General features: G+C 54.9%; 1 protein-coding gene across 5 annotated transcripts in view; it reads right to left on the bottom strand.

The window, feature by feature from the left end:
- Positions 1-14027, bottom strand: part of ITPK1 (inositol-tetrakisphosphate 1-kinase) — a 164152-nt gene that overhangs the window by 130887 nt on the left and 19238 nt on the right. The window contains exon 1 of one of the 5 annotated variants that reach the window (XM_067027865.1): positions 4409-5204. The exons of the other annotated variants lie outside the window; for them this stretch is intronic. The gene's annotated coding sequence lies outside the window, so the exon portion shown is untranslated. Of the gene's footprint in view, positions 1-4408; positions 5205-14027 lie in introns of those variants that run through there. 5 annotated transcript variants of the gene reach the window in all.

Here is a 14027-nt window from a genome sequence, read left to right as displayed (position 1 = left end):
GCTGAGATGCAGAGGACCAGCACTGAGCCACCCCAGAGAGGCCGCCAGCCCTGGAGAGTCACGCAGGCCCAGAGGGGACTCTGAATGAGCTATAAATAAACATGTTGTTGCAAACCTCTCAGGGATGCCTGTTACTGTAGCCTAACCAGGCCTAACCTGACTGATAAACGCTCCTTGAGGAAACGGGGCTTGTGCCCTCTGTCTACACCTCAAATTCCTAGCACAAGGCATTTGGAGGCACAGCACACAAGGCATCGGGGGTGGGGGCAGTAGCACAAGTCCCTCCTTTCATCAAACTCCCCCAAGAGAGATCCTATGCTACAAAAACACACAGGCCTGACCTAACTCCGTGCCTTTGCACAAGCTGTCCCCTCTGCTGCAACGCCCCTCCTCCTCTGGCAAACTCCTGCTCAGCCATCGGGGGAAGCTCACACATCATACTTGCCGAGAGGCTGGTCCCTGCCCCTTCCATGGGCAGAAGTAATGGCTCTTTAGCCACACAGCCATGGACACTTAAAAGACTGCGCGGTGCTCAGTTTGGGGCCGTGAGCCCCCGAGGTCTGAGAGTCTGTTCTTTATTCCAGTGGCGTGCCCACCACCGGCACCCCCCCACCTGGCAGGTACTCTGCAAGCACTTCCTGAATGAGGCTGACAGCCTCCAGTCCATCCCTGAGGGCCCCTGCCCGTCTGCATCCTCAGCAGCCTGGTTCACTTGTCGATGGCTTCGTAATTTGGATTTGTCTTCTCTTAGCAGTGCCAGAGATCGAAATGGCCCAATACAAAGGCAACATACGAAGAGAATTTTAAAGCCAGTGCAAATATTTGAATTGCTTGGACAGCTCCAAGAAAGAACCAGATAAACTGGAAGCTAGGATATGTCTTTTTCTCTTGGAGGGGGGGGGGGGCGTGGGGGGAGGTCGGGGGGAATGTAAAACCCTTCCCCTGACTGGACAGTCACCACCCCCGGTAACTGAAGACCTCCCCCCATACTAGGTGCCCCACCTGCAGGAGGTGGGCCAGAGGGTCCCCGCAGTGGCATGAGTCAGCATGTCCCTTCCGACCTAGAACGAGCCCATGGGACGCCTGGAAGTGGCTTTTCCTCATGAACCCAGGATGTGGGCAAGAGGCAGAGCTAGTGACTCACCTTTCCGGCATCTCCAGGAGGAAAACAGAACCACCAGGGCCAAAAGGCCTTTGCTATGGAGGCACATGGCAGCACAGGGGCTGAGGCACTTTAAAACCCCACCCCCTCAACTTTCAGGGTGGGGAAACTGAGGCAGGGGTGGAGATTACCCAAGAATGTGTTCTGCTGCATCCAAAGTGTCACGTTTCAGATTAGAAATAGCCCCGACTTTTCCTCTGAAAATAAATGTTGAAATTCCCTTAACGCCTCCACTTTTCAATATAAAAATTCTCTACTTGAAATTCTTTTTAGGTCTTTCACTACCCGCTTGCAGGTGCTAAAATTTTTCCCTCTCATAATTAAGGATGGGCTCTAGGAGCGGGAGACCCACAGGGGCATCAGAAGGGTTGGTTCCAGCGCTTTCCCCCACCCCCAGCCCCAGCCATCAGTCGACCTGCCTCAGGGCTAATGACTCAGTCGGTTCTCTTCAGAGCAGTTTCTTATTCCCAGGAATGCGAAGTCTCTTTAACATCAGCCCAATGAACAAAGTAAGCTCCAGCAGGAAGGGAGACAGGAATCCCTGTGCTGATGTTTCGGCCCTTTGGACCCACTGTGGGAGGGAGAAGGCTGCCCAAGAAGTTCTGAATTGTTTTTAGCACCTATCCTCAAGGTAGCAGACGCTCTCAAAATAACTGCACAAGTGTGTGTCCCAGGACTGCTTCTGGGATGCTGACACTTTTACAGGCTGCATTCCAGAGAAGATTAAATATCTCCATCCACCCAGATCCTGCCGCTAGCACTCCCTTACAACTGAAAGCTCCCTCCTGCCCGAGGGCTGGAATCCAAGACCAAGAGAAGGCTGCTTTGAGCCACCACGGTTGGGGGGTGGGGGGAATCTTGGCCCTGCCACTGTGCTGGAACTCCAAGCACAGGAGCACAGAGTTCCCCGTCTGACTGTCATCAAACATTTGCTGGCCTTCTCCAACCAGCTCTGGGCTGGCCTGGGAACAGAGGGACCCCCAAGCCACAAGCCCTGCCTAGAGGTGCCGGTGGCCACGGGGCCCTTGAACACAGCAAGCCCCTGGGGGATGGCGGTGAGCACGGGCAGGTTTCTGAAGACTGCTGCTTGAGCTGAGCCCCAGGGGTGGCCAGGAGGGGGACTGCCAAGGCGTGCCGGAAGAAGGCTGCCAAGCACCAGCTACAGCCAGGGCAATGCCAGGGCCTCTGGGCACTGGGGTTCCCTGGACCCCTCTGCCACAAGCACCAAGGCTGCTGTCACGTCAAAGCAAAGGTGAGGTTAGCCCCATCCCCAATCTCTGAAAACTTAAACCACAAGCACCTTCTTCAAATACCTCCCCAACCCCCAACTACTTGCAGGATAGGGGGTGGGAAGACAGACCCAGGGAGTCAAGTAACAACCTTACCCACTGGTCTGTGACTAAGGGCAGGGAGTCAGAGCCTGGCTGGGTACGTCAGAACAGTATATTCATCTCCTATTGCTGTTGTAACAAATTACTACAAAGTAGGGCTGAAAATAACACAAATGTATTCTCTCGCAGCTCTGAAGGTCAGGAGTCTAAAAATGGGTCAGCAGGGCCGTGCTCCTTCTGGAGGCTCTGGGGAGAAAACATGCCTCTGCCATTTCCAGTTCTAGAAGCTGCCTGCATTCCTTGGCTTGTGGCCACATCATTCTGACTTCTGCTTCCACTGTCACATCTCCCTCCGACCCTCCTCTTATAAGGACCCCTGTGATGACACTGGGCCCTCCCAGATAATCCAGGATAGCCTCCCATCTCAAGATCCTTGACCTTAATCACATCTGCAAAGTCCCTTTGCTACGTAAGGGACCATATTCACAGGTTCTGAGGACAAGTGGGCGGAAGGGGACATTATTCTGTCTATCCCAACAGCAAGGCTCTCGCAGCTCTGCCACCCCAGAGTCTCAGACACTCTCTCAAAGTGCCCACGTGTGGGCTGGTGGCAGAGTATGATTTGTCCAGAGGTTCGTTGGGGGTCTCGAGAGTCACCAAGGAGGAGGCTGGGGCTCAGCCCGCACGGTGCCCACAGGACTCCAAAGGGGCAACCAAACACTGACATGGGTCCCTGACGGGAAGAGGCACCCAGGGCCTGGATGGCGAAGACCTAAGGCCCCAGGCCTGGAAGGCTTAGTTGTAAATTGGGGGAAGGGGTGATATTCCTGACCCTTGGGTCCACCTCAAGGTCTATGAGAAATGCCCAGACCACCTAGGCCGCCCCACCCTCCGCTCCAAGGCCACTTGGCTCCAGCGAAGGCCACGGCTCCAAGCTGCCAAGTGGATGCAAAAGACCCTCCTCAAACTGAGGTATTGGGAGCCTGAGCCCAGCACCTAGGCTCACCGGGGCCAGAGAGGGCCTGCAGAGCCCCCTTTTACAGGCCAGGGTATCAGGCCCTGGCCCCTGCCCACTTCAGATGCACTGAGCAGCAAACTCTAGAAACAGGCAGTGGCTTCATCTGGTGCCTCTGAGACCCTCAAATTTCAGGGAAGGTTCCAAAGGCCTGGACACAACCCAAACAAATGATTGGCAACACCTGTAATTCCTGAGCCCCTCACCCCCCACTCAAGGAAAAAGGGGATGGAGGAAGAGGCAGGGGTAGGAGGCGGGGGCCAAGAGGCGCCTATGAGATGCGTAACAATGGCCACTTAGCATTCATTTCAAAGGCTGCATTAGGGGGTGTGACTGTCCTATTTTTTTCAAGTGAGGACATTTAGAGAGGTTAAGAAACTCACCCAAACATTATGCTGAGTGAAAAAAGCCAGAGAGAGGACAAATACTGCATGGTATCACTCCTAAGTAGAATCTTTAAAAAAAAAAAAAATCAAACTCAAAGAAACAGAGAACAAAATGGTGGTTTCCAGGGTCTGGGGGTGGGGCTGGGGGCAGGAGGAAATGGGGAGAGGTTGGTAAAGAGACAAACTTTCAGTTATCAGAAGAATATGGTCTGAGGATCGAATGAATAATACAGTGACTATAGTTGACAATACTGTATTATATAACTGAAATTTGCTGAGAGTAGAACTTAACTGTTTTCACCAAGAAAAGGAAGGGGAGTAAATATGTGAGGGGATAGATGTGTTAATTAACTCAACTAATCCTTCCACAATGCGGAATATCGAATCATCACACCATATACTCTAAATATATTACAACTTTGTCAACTATACCTCAATAAAGATGGAAAAAATACATATGTATTGAAAAAAGAAAAAGAAAGAAAGAAAAGGAAAGAAAAGAAAAGGAACTCACCCAAAGACTCACAGCAAACAAGCCACAGCAGAACCACAGTCTAAGGTCTGGTCTGTCGGCAAAGACCATCCTTGTCCAGTGATCTATGAGGGTGCGGGTCCAGCCAGGTCTGCTAGGGGTGAAGCTTCTGGGAATTCCGGAGGAGGAGTTGTTCTGGACAGATCTGCCTCTCCTCCCCACCCCGGCCCAGCCACTGCCCCAAGTCTGGGCTGAAATCCTTCCTCAGACCCCTGACCCCCAGGAGCCTGGAGGACGGGTGTCAGGCCTCTGGGAGGCCTGAGGGCCAACAGCCCAGAAGGGGCTTCCTGAGGAGCTGTGACTGGCCACAGGCATCCCGAGACCACTGTGCAGTGGGGACAGGACACGCCTGGGTCACCCAAGGGCCAGGGGGAAGGGGAGCCAGCACGCCTGTTTTCCCCTCTCCAAGGGGCTGACAGCTCCTTCTGGCCACTGTGTCACCTAAAATCCACACTTTGCAAGCAGGAGGAACCCTTCCTACAAAGCAGAGGGACAAGGAAGCAGATTTTGGCTCAACTGTAGAAGAGGCTGCCGGCTCCCCAAGGAAGGCTGTCCAGGCAGGTGGTGACTGCCCCGTGGTGGGACGGATTCAAGCCAAGGCTGGCTGCCCGTGTCACAGAGGGGAGACAGGTACATGGGGAAGGGGATGGGGCTAATGTCTTAGGAAGCCTTCCCCATCTCTAAAGGTTTCTGACCCCCAAGGAGAAGGAGCTATCGGCCATCTGGGCACCCCCGAGGAGGAGAGAATGAGTCCGGGGCCTCCGAGGGCCCCACCACCAAAGGCTGAAGCCCCAGAGCCTCCTCTCTGCAGGCAGGCACGTGCCCCACCTCCTTCCTGCCCGGCCTCCCACCCTGCCAGGCTCTGCAGCTGGGAGCCATGGCAACAGGCCCCAAACAGCCCGAGAAATCCCTCCGAGAGACCCACGCAGGGTGTCACAGCAGCCGCCAACCCGAAGCCAAGAGCCGGGGCCCCGGGCAGAAGTGAGAAACACCAAAAAGAGGAAGCCCCGAGTCCAGCCAGAGGAGAAGAACGCTTCAGTGCCATTAAAGGTCAGCCTCCACGCCCCAAGAGACACGGGCCTCCGTCCCGAGGGCCACCAGGACCATAGGCCACCATCCTGCCGACCCTGCCCACCCCCCAGGGGTCCAGCCTGTGACCCTCTACATCTAAGACGTGACTCATCCCCTCCCTGCCCCCCACTCCTTCAGTTGCCCTCGCCACACCCCCAGCATTCAAGAGCTCTGCAGCAGGTGCCCACCTCCTCATGCACCCCGTCTCCTCCCAGCACACCTGGCTCCATGCCCTCCCCCACCTGCCCACGCTGGAACATCCCCACCCCTGCCCACCATCCACAGCACTGGAAGCCTCTTCCTCACACAGAGGGCAGCCCAAGAAGAAGGTGGCCGAGGAGCCCAAGGAGATAAACCCCAACTGGAAGGGCCAGTAAAGAGTGCCTTCTCCTGATCTGGGTGCCCCCTTACCTAAGGACAATGTACACAGCCCACTCTGTTCCAGTCCTTGTTGGGGAGTGGGGGGGCGGCCCACTTCCCTGAGTCAGGATGTTAACCTGCTGGACAGTTCTCCAGGAATGCCCTTAATTGCCAGGAGAAGAACTCAAGATAGATAAGAATGGGTCCAGTTTGCAGGAGGTGGGGAGAGGAGGCTGTTTGTCTTTTTTTTTTGGCCAAGGTTTTCTTAAACCAGATTCCTCCTGATGGCTTGCTTTCCATCCAAGGCATTCTTTTACTCATTCATTTATTTCATGCCTATTTCTTTTCTTTTTTTGCAGTAGGCGGTCCTCTCACTGTTGCGGCCTCTCCCGTTGGGGAGCACAGGCTCCGGACGCGCAGCCTCAGCGGCCATGGCTCATGGGCCCAGCCGCTCCACAGCATGTGGGATCTTCCCAGACCGGGGCACGAACCCGCATCCCCTGCATCGGCAGGCGGACTCTCAACCACTGCGCCACCAGGGAAGCCCTCATGCCTATTTCTTGAGCACCTACCACATGCCCAGCATGGTGGAAACACACAGTCCTCAAGGAGCTTACAGCATAGAGGGGAGGGTGGACAAGCAAACAACTGAAGTAGTACAACAAGCTGTGGCATGTTCTGAAAGGAACACTCGAGGGACTGACAGAGAAGGGGGGACTGTGCTGAGACCAAAAGGCTGAGGAGCAGCCAGATGTGTGGTGGGGGGAAGAGCCTGCAAAGCAGCAGGAACAGCATGTGCAAAGGTCCTGAGGTAGAAAGAGTTTAGAGCAGCTGAAGAACTCAGAAAAGATTGTGGAGGCTGATCCATGGTGAGGATCGAGAGGGGCAGGAGGTGTGTCTGGGGCCCTGAGGGGCTTTTTTTGTACCATTTGCTTCCCTGAGCCAAAAAATTTTCTTTTTGCTTAAGCTCATCTGAATTGGGTTTTCTGTCACTTGCATCCACAGAATCCTACAACATCCAAACCAACACATCATATTCTATCACCTTCTCCACCAACCTGGGCCTCAATCTTGAAAGCAAACACTCCCACCCATCCAGTCGCCCAAGCCAGAGCCTGCACCACCCTCCACTTCTCTCCTGCTGCCGCATCAGTCACCAAAGAAAGGTTTCATTTGGGCCTCTAGACAGCCAAGGGCTGGTGGTCCCTCTCTCAGGGAGGTGGCCTACTGCATGCTGGGAGGAGGGGCAGGAAGAGAAAAGCAGATGGTCTCTTGGCTGAGGGAAAAAGAGAACCCCCAATAACACTGGCTGGCTGATTGCATATAATTATGAAAGAAAAACGTTATTTAAAATTAGCTTCCCAAATGCGAATATAATTTCAAGCGTCCCTTGCAGTGTGATTACAATGTCAGCCCAAGGAATGTTTTACCACCAGCACAGATCATCCAGGCCCCTGCAGGCAAAAAATAACGAAGCCAACAGGGGCACCAGTGCTCCCCGAGAAGCATTCCCAGCTGCCCAGGGGAAGCACCAGCCCAGGAAACCCAGCCCAGAACCAGCCCGACTCCCCTCCACATCTGGCTCAGGGCCTCCCCCAAGAAGGCAAGAGGCACATCTTTCTTCTTTTTTTTCTCTATCTTTAGGTTCTTTGATGTTCAGACTCAAATCCCAAGAGCAGCCAGTTAATAATAACAAGGACAGCTTCAGTCTCTGTATGCCTCCTACACCCAGGTGCTCTACCCTGTGCCTCAGTTTTCCCATCTGTAAACTGGGCATGACAATGGAGTGTAATTCACAGTGTGCTGAGGACTGAATGACACCCGGACAGCCAGTCAACAAGCCTCCCTCTCCCACTGAAGCCTCAGAACAGCACTGCCGGCTCTACAGACGTGGAGCCTGACCCTCTGAAAGGCTACACGACCTCTTCGGCTAGTGGCTGAGGAGCAGGGATGCAAACCCAGTTCAGCCTGAGTCCAAACTCCACACTCTTGTCACCTGAGTGCTTGCTGGGCTCGGGGGTTGGTGGAGAAGGGGCTGCTCCAAGCTCCGCAGTGTGCCCCTCCTGGCAGAGCTGCCAGGCCAGCGTGCACTCTGACCTCAGCCCGCAGCCCGGCTCTCCCCAACCTTGGCACACAACCCTCTTCGGGACTCTGGGTTTTAAAACGCCACGGGCTCTGGCTGGGCGGCTGACTTCCACTATTCCCCTCTCTCCCCGGGGGATGCCTCTTAGCTCTGGGCCCTCTGCCCCCTAGGGTCCCCATTTTATACACAAGAACCAAACCAAGGCCCAGAACTGAGAGGGACTTGAGGTCACAGGGAGGTCACACCCAGGATGAGCCTGGAACTCAGGAGGTGGGGGCACCACATTGGCATCCCCGGTCTGCACCAGCGGCACCCAAAGAAGGGAAAGGCTGTAGGAGCCCCATTTCAAAGATGAGAAAATTGAGGTTTGGAAAAGTATAAAGGGATAGGTTCAGGGTGTCCCACAAGGGAACAGGAGAGCCATGACCCTCAGGCCAGAGAAGCAGCCACACGGAGTGCCCACAAGCACACTGCCATGCGGGCCTCGACGGATGTGCGAGGACAGTGAGCCACCAGGGCGGCCACCAGAGCAGGCCAGACCCACACCTGGTGGCTGGGTGGCAACAAAGCCAGCCTAGCGGTGGTTCTCACCAGAAGCGATTTTGTCTCAGGGGACGTATGGCAATGCCTGGAGACATTTTTGGTTGTCACAATGGGGCGAAGGGCTGGCACCCAGTGGCTGGAGGCCGGGGACGCTGCTACATTCCACAATCCACAGGACAGCCCCGAACGAGCAGAAGGGTCCAGCCCGAAATGTCAATCATATGAAGGCGGAGGAGCCCTGAGCTACAGAAATCTGTGAGCAAGGGTGTGGATCTTCCTGGACACGGGCTTGGTTCAAATCAACAAGACTTTCAAATAAATAAATATGCATATGTGTGTGTGTGTGTGTGTATTTATGTAAATATGGATATAGGTGTGCACACGTGTTTGCTTGCATTTGGTAGAATATCCTGGAAGCATAAAAAACTAGGAACAGGGCTTCCCTGGAGGTGCAGTGGTTGGGAGTCCGCCTGCCGATGCAGGGGACACGGGTTCGTGCCCCAGTCCGGGAGGATCCCACATGCCGCGGAGCGGCTGGGCCCGTGAGCCATGGCCGCTGAGACTGCGCGTCCGGAGCCTGTGCTCCGCAACGGGAGAGGCCACAGCAGTGAGAGGCCCACGTACCACACACACACACAAAAAAAAACTAGGAACAATTCCAAGGGGGAAGCTGGGGTGAAGAGGCACAGCTAGGACGAGACCCTTTGCACTCTAAGTCCTTTCTTGCCTTTTGATTTGAATCGTGTGACTATATTGTCTATTTCAATACATTTATATTCTCTGAAAATAAAAAAATAACACTTCGCTGCATGTAGAGTCTCTTTCAACTACCTAGCCTCTGGTTAGAAAGCCTCTGGAGCAAGTCAACCTGAGGTCAGCCTTCCCAAACGTCTTCCTGACAATGCTGTGATTAGATCCGCGATTCAGATGCCCACAGAGGCACAAGGACAAACCTCAGAGAGTTCCACACACCCCCTGATCTGCCCCTCCGAGCCTGTCCCCACAGGGCAGGGCTCCCCACCCCCAGCTCTCTCCTCTTCACACTTGCCACCACCTGTTGCCCCCAAAATGACACTCATAAAAGCAGGACTCTCTTTACTTCTTTTATTTTTAATTCATTCATTCATTCATTTATTTATTTATGGCTGCATTGGGTCTTCGTTGCTGCGCGTGGGCTTTCTCTAGTTGCAGTGAGTGGGGGCTACTCTGCGTTGCGGTGCGCAGGCTTCTCACTGCAGTGGCTTCTCTTGTTGCGGAGCACAAGCTCTAGGCACGTGGGCTTCCGTAGTTGTGGCATGTGGGCTCAGCAGTCATGGCTCGCGGGCTCTGAAGCGCAGACTCGGTAGTTGTGGCGCACGGGCTTAGTTGCTCCGCGGCATGTGGGATCTTCCCGGACTGGGGCTCAAACCCGTGTCCTCTGCATTGGCAGGCGGATTCTTAACCACTGCGCCACCAGGGAAGTCCCAGGACTCTCTTTACTTCCACGACCCACAGCCATGCACCTACGGACTCAATGCCCACTTCCTGACCGGGCAGGCAGATGAACAAGCACCCAAGTCTGGGGGGCAGGCCCAACCTCACTCACAGAGGACAGGCCCCCCGGTTCTGGAGCCCCAAGAGCAGAGCTGCCCGCTGCTCTCAGCCCTTCGCAGAAAGTCCTCTAGGCCTTCAACTACCCCAGTGAGGAACCTGAGTGCAATGAACACCCCAAATCCAACACAACTCCCTCCCCCACTGTCCCTACATGGTGGGGCCTTGGCCTCATTCCCCCTTCCCTCCCCCAGCCCCACACCCAGGGGTCAGCAGGTTTCCACCCAGCGCTTCTCAGACATGAGTGTGTCACGTGCACAGGCACCTCCCGAGGACCCCGCCACAACGCAGATTCTGCTCAGTGGGCCTGGGGCAGGCGGGCTCCTGCCACACCCTGAGCATGAGGTCCTCACGCGTCCCCAGCCACCAGCCCAGTTCACCTCCATCTGCCACCGCACCCTCTGGACCCCCGTCACCTCTTGCCTGGACAACCATCGGTGCCTCCCCCTCCCCCCGACCAGAGCACACCTCTGATCTGTGCTCCATGGGAGTCGGCCAATAGCCCAGCTCCCATGCCTGCTGGGGCTCCCACAGCCTTTGGGACAGGCCCAGACTCCCTGAGGGATGGCTCACAGGGTCCTGTGCCACCTGACCTTGACTCAAGCCTGCCCCAAATGCCAACGTCCAGACGGACTGCACTGCGCTGGGCTCCTGGGACGCTCCCTCCAGCGTCCATGGCCTCGCTCCACCCCTCCCAGCAGGGAGGCTCTGGGGGTCACCCAGCTCTAACCCTGAGGGGTCCAGTAGAGGTCACTTAGCCTCGGCAAGAGCCTCCAGCCTCCATTTCCTCCTTGGCTTCAGGCCTGAGGGCCTGTGGGGTCTCCTCCTCCCCTCCTCCCAGAGGCCGGGGGCCGGGGGAGGGGGAGGGGGAGGAGCAGGGGGGGGCGCTGCCAGGCAGGGGATGGAGGCAGACAGAGGAAGGTAGCCGCTCTGCGATGCTTCGCAATGGGAAAGAAAGGAAACAAGCAGCAGGGCTGTATCTGTCGGTCTGCTCTGGAAACTCATCTGTGCCCACAGCTCAGAGGAGGCTAAGAGGGACGTCCCCTCACCCCTGCACACCACCCCTCGCCGAAATCAACAAGAGGCTGTCAGACGGGCTCGGCCTCCAGGACCCAGTTTAAAAGCCACCATTTCATCATCAAGTGCTTGCCATGTGCTAAGTGCCATCCGTGGACCTCTCGTCCACCCACTGGCCCTGAAAGGGAAGTGACGGTCACCATCCCCAAGAGAAGCTTAGAGACTTGCAAGGACCTCCCAGCAGGGCAGCCAGAATCTGAGTCAGGGACGGGGGCGGCGGGGGCGAGGGGGGGGGACCTCCAGGCTCCAGGCTCCTCACCACACCTGTTCACCTGCACAGCCATACCTGCCGCTCACAGAGTGCGGATCAGGATCAGGGGTGCTCCTTCCCCTGTACCCCACCTCACTGCTCTCTGGTTGCTCATCAGCCCAGGCTTCCAGTGGCTCTCTGCAGCCCCCATCTGCCCCTGACCCGACACGTCCAGAGTCCCTGTTTGAGGACCCCTGACCTCACAGATCACACCTTCCCACATGCCGGCTCGCTACGTGGACTTCCTTAAATACACACTCCTCTGTCCAGTGAGCTCCTCTCGACCCTCAAAGACCCAACGGAAGCCTTCCTGGATCCTCCTAGACGGAGAAAACTGCCCCCGCCCCCCACTGCTACCGCTGTTCCGACATGAGCATATAACTAGCCTAACCCTTCAACGCTTCTATCTCCCGCACCCACCTGAGCTCCTGGGTGCTCCCAGCCTAGTACCGGCTCTGACCCAGACCCACAGCACCACCCGGTAACACTGCCTCCACAACTTTAATACCATCTGCCTCCCGTTTACCAAGAAACCTGGGATGGGGTACTTCTAACATTTATAAATAAATAAATGCGGCAAGCGGTGAACGACAGGGCTTTACATTCGTTATTTCAACTGACACATCAACTGTGAATGTTGAAAAGTGCTCTGCTTATCCTACAGACGTAGGAACTGAGGCTCAAGAGAGAAGTTCAACAACTTGCCCCAAAAGACAGAGCTAGAAAGTGGCAGAAGCAAGGTTGAAACCCAGGTCCCTCCTTCCAAAGCCGGCTCTGGGCACTTTGTTATTCAGCTGGAGGGAGGGGAGCCCAGGCTGCCCAAGCGTACAGAAGTGTCCCTGTGACGGCCCAGCCAGGAGGACGGCCTGCTCCAGGACACAGTCACACACACAGGTCCTCACCCACCTGAGGGCTGAGCACTGGCCCAGGGGCGCAAGGAGCCAATGCTTTTCAGCTGACATTTAACACCCTCAAGGATAATAGGCACAGACAGCCTGAACACCTTGCCCTGGAGCTCTGAACACCGCCCAAAGCTTTTAAAGAGGTCATCGATGTTCAAGGACTACATTGTGGGGTGATTTGATGGGAGTCTTTGCCGTCCCCTCTCACGCAAGACTCAAGCTGCACGCCACCAGGGCATGGGCAGCCCTGAAGAATCTGGCTCCACCTCCCTCTATTGCTCCCTCCCTCACACCTCACAAGCCTGGCTCCAGCCAAGCTCTCTTCCCTGCTGCTCCACAAACACACCAAGCTCCTTGGCCCTAAGGCACCCCAGGGCCTTTGCACTGGCTCCTCCCCCTGCCTGAGATGCTCCAGACTCTCCACAGCTTGCTTCTTTCTGACCAGTCAGGTCACAGAAGGAGTCTCTCCTTTAGAAAGGCCTTCTCTCACCACCCTAGGGACAGTCCCCAGACGGCTTCACATCACTGTTATCACTTCATTTCCTGTTCCCTCCTGAAATCACCCCTTTAACTCACTGGTTGACATTTCTGTTACGCACACACACCTCCCTCCGTGGACCAGAGCTCCAAAGGACGGGGCCTTTTCCATTCTGGCCATCCGCACCCCTTGCAATGACTTTGCTGCTGCGACCAAGCCAACAGAGTGGCATTAGTATCATTGTCCCAATTTCACAGACGAGAAAACCGAAGTTCACACAGTTAAGCTCTTTGCCGAAGGTCACAAAGCTAATAAGTCACGGAGTGGATACTGGACCAAGCTGTGTCTCCCAAAATGTCTTCTCTGAGATGCTAACATGTCAAACGCAAAACGCTAAGTCAAAGACAATAAGGTCGGGCTTCCCTGGTGGCGCAGTGGTTGGGAGTCCGCCTGTTGATGCAGGGGACATGGGTTCGTGCCCCGGTCCGGGAAGATCCCACATGCCGCGGAGCAGCTGGGCCCGTGAGCCATGGCCGCTGAGCCTGTGCGTCCGGAGCCTGTGCTCCGCAACGGGAGAGGCCACGGCAGTGAGAGGCCCGCGTACCAGAAAAAAAAAAAAAAAAAAGACAATAAGGTTTCTTTCTGGCAAGATGTCTTAGAATTTCTAATATGCTATTGTGTGTTTTAAATCTCCAGGTATGCACTGCTCCCCAAACTTATGTGACCATGGAATTGCTCGTTGGTGGATTATCTTGTAGAAATCTTACAAGATGATTGTTCTAAAGAATGCTTACACATCGTCCTTCCTGAAAATCTAGGCCAAGTGTGTCAAACAAGCAGCTTTCACCTGGGATCCACAGAACCTTTGCTTCAGAGAGCCTGTGGCATTCTCTGTGTTTTGGTATATGTGTATTATTACATGTCATTTCTTCAGAATAGGATCTATAGCTTTCATCAGAATCTCAAAGATCTCCACAACCTCTAAGAAAGGTTAAGAAGCAACTGTTCTACAGAAACAGGTGATTTATGTGACAGCCTCAATATTTCCCTCAGTAAATTCCATTTATGTACTAAAAAAAAAAAAAAAGAAAAGAAAAGAGAAAAGAAAAGAAAGAGGTGAAGTTCATTTTTCTCACCCCTTTGAATCCGGGTGGGCCTTGAACCTTGTTTGGCCAACAGACTGTGGTGGAGAGACCAGGCCTCTAGAGGCCTTGGAAACGCCCACTGTCTTGGACCCCTGCCCCCTG

This window comes from Kogia breviceps, chromosome 3 (assembly GCF_026419965.1).
Source record: "Kogia breviceps isolate mKogBre1 chromosome 3, mKogBre1 haplotype 1, whole genome shotgun sequence".
In the NCBI taxonomy this organism is placed as follows: Eukaryota; Metazoa; Chordata; class Mammalia; order Artiodactyla; family Physeteridae; genus Kogia; species Kogia breviceps.
The sequence above is the reverse complement of the archived record's forward strand: the minus strand, read 5'-3'. Positions and strand labels throughout refer to the sequence as shown.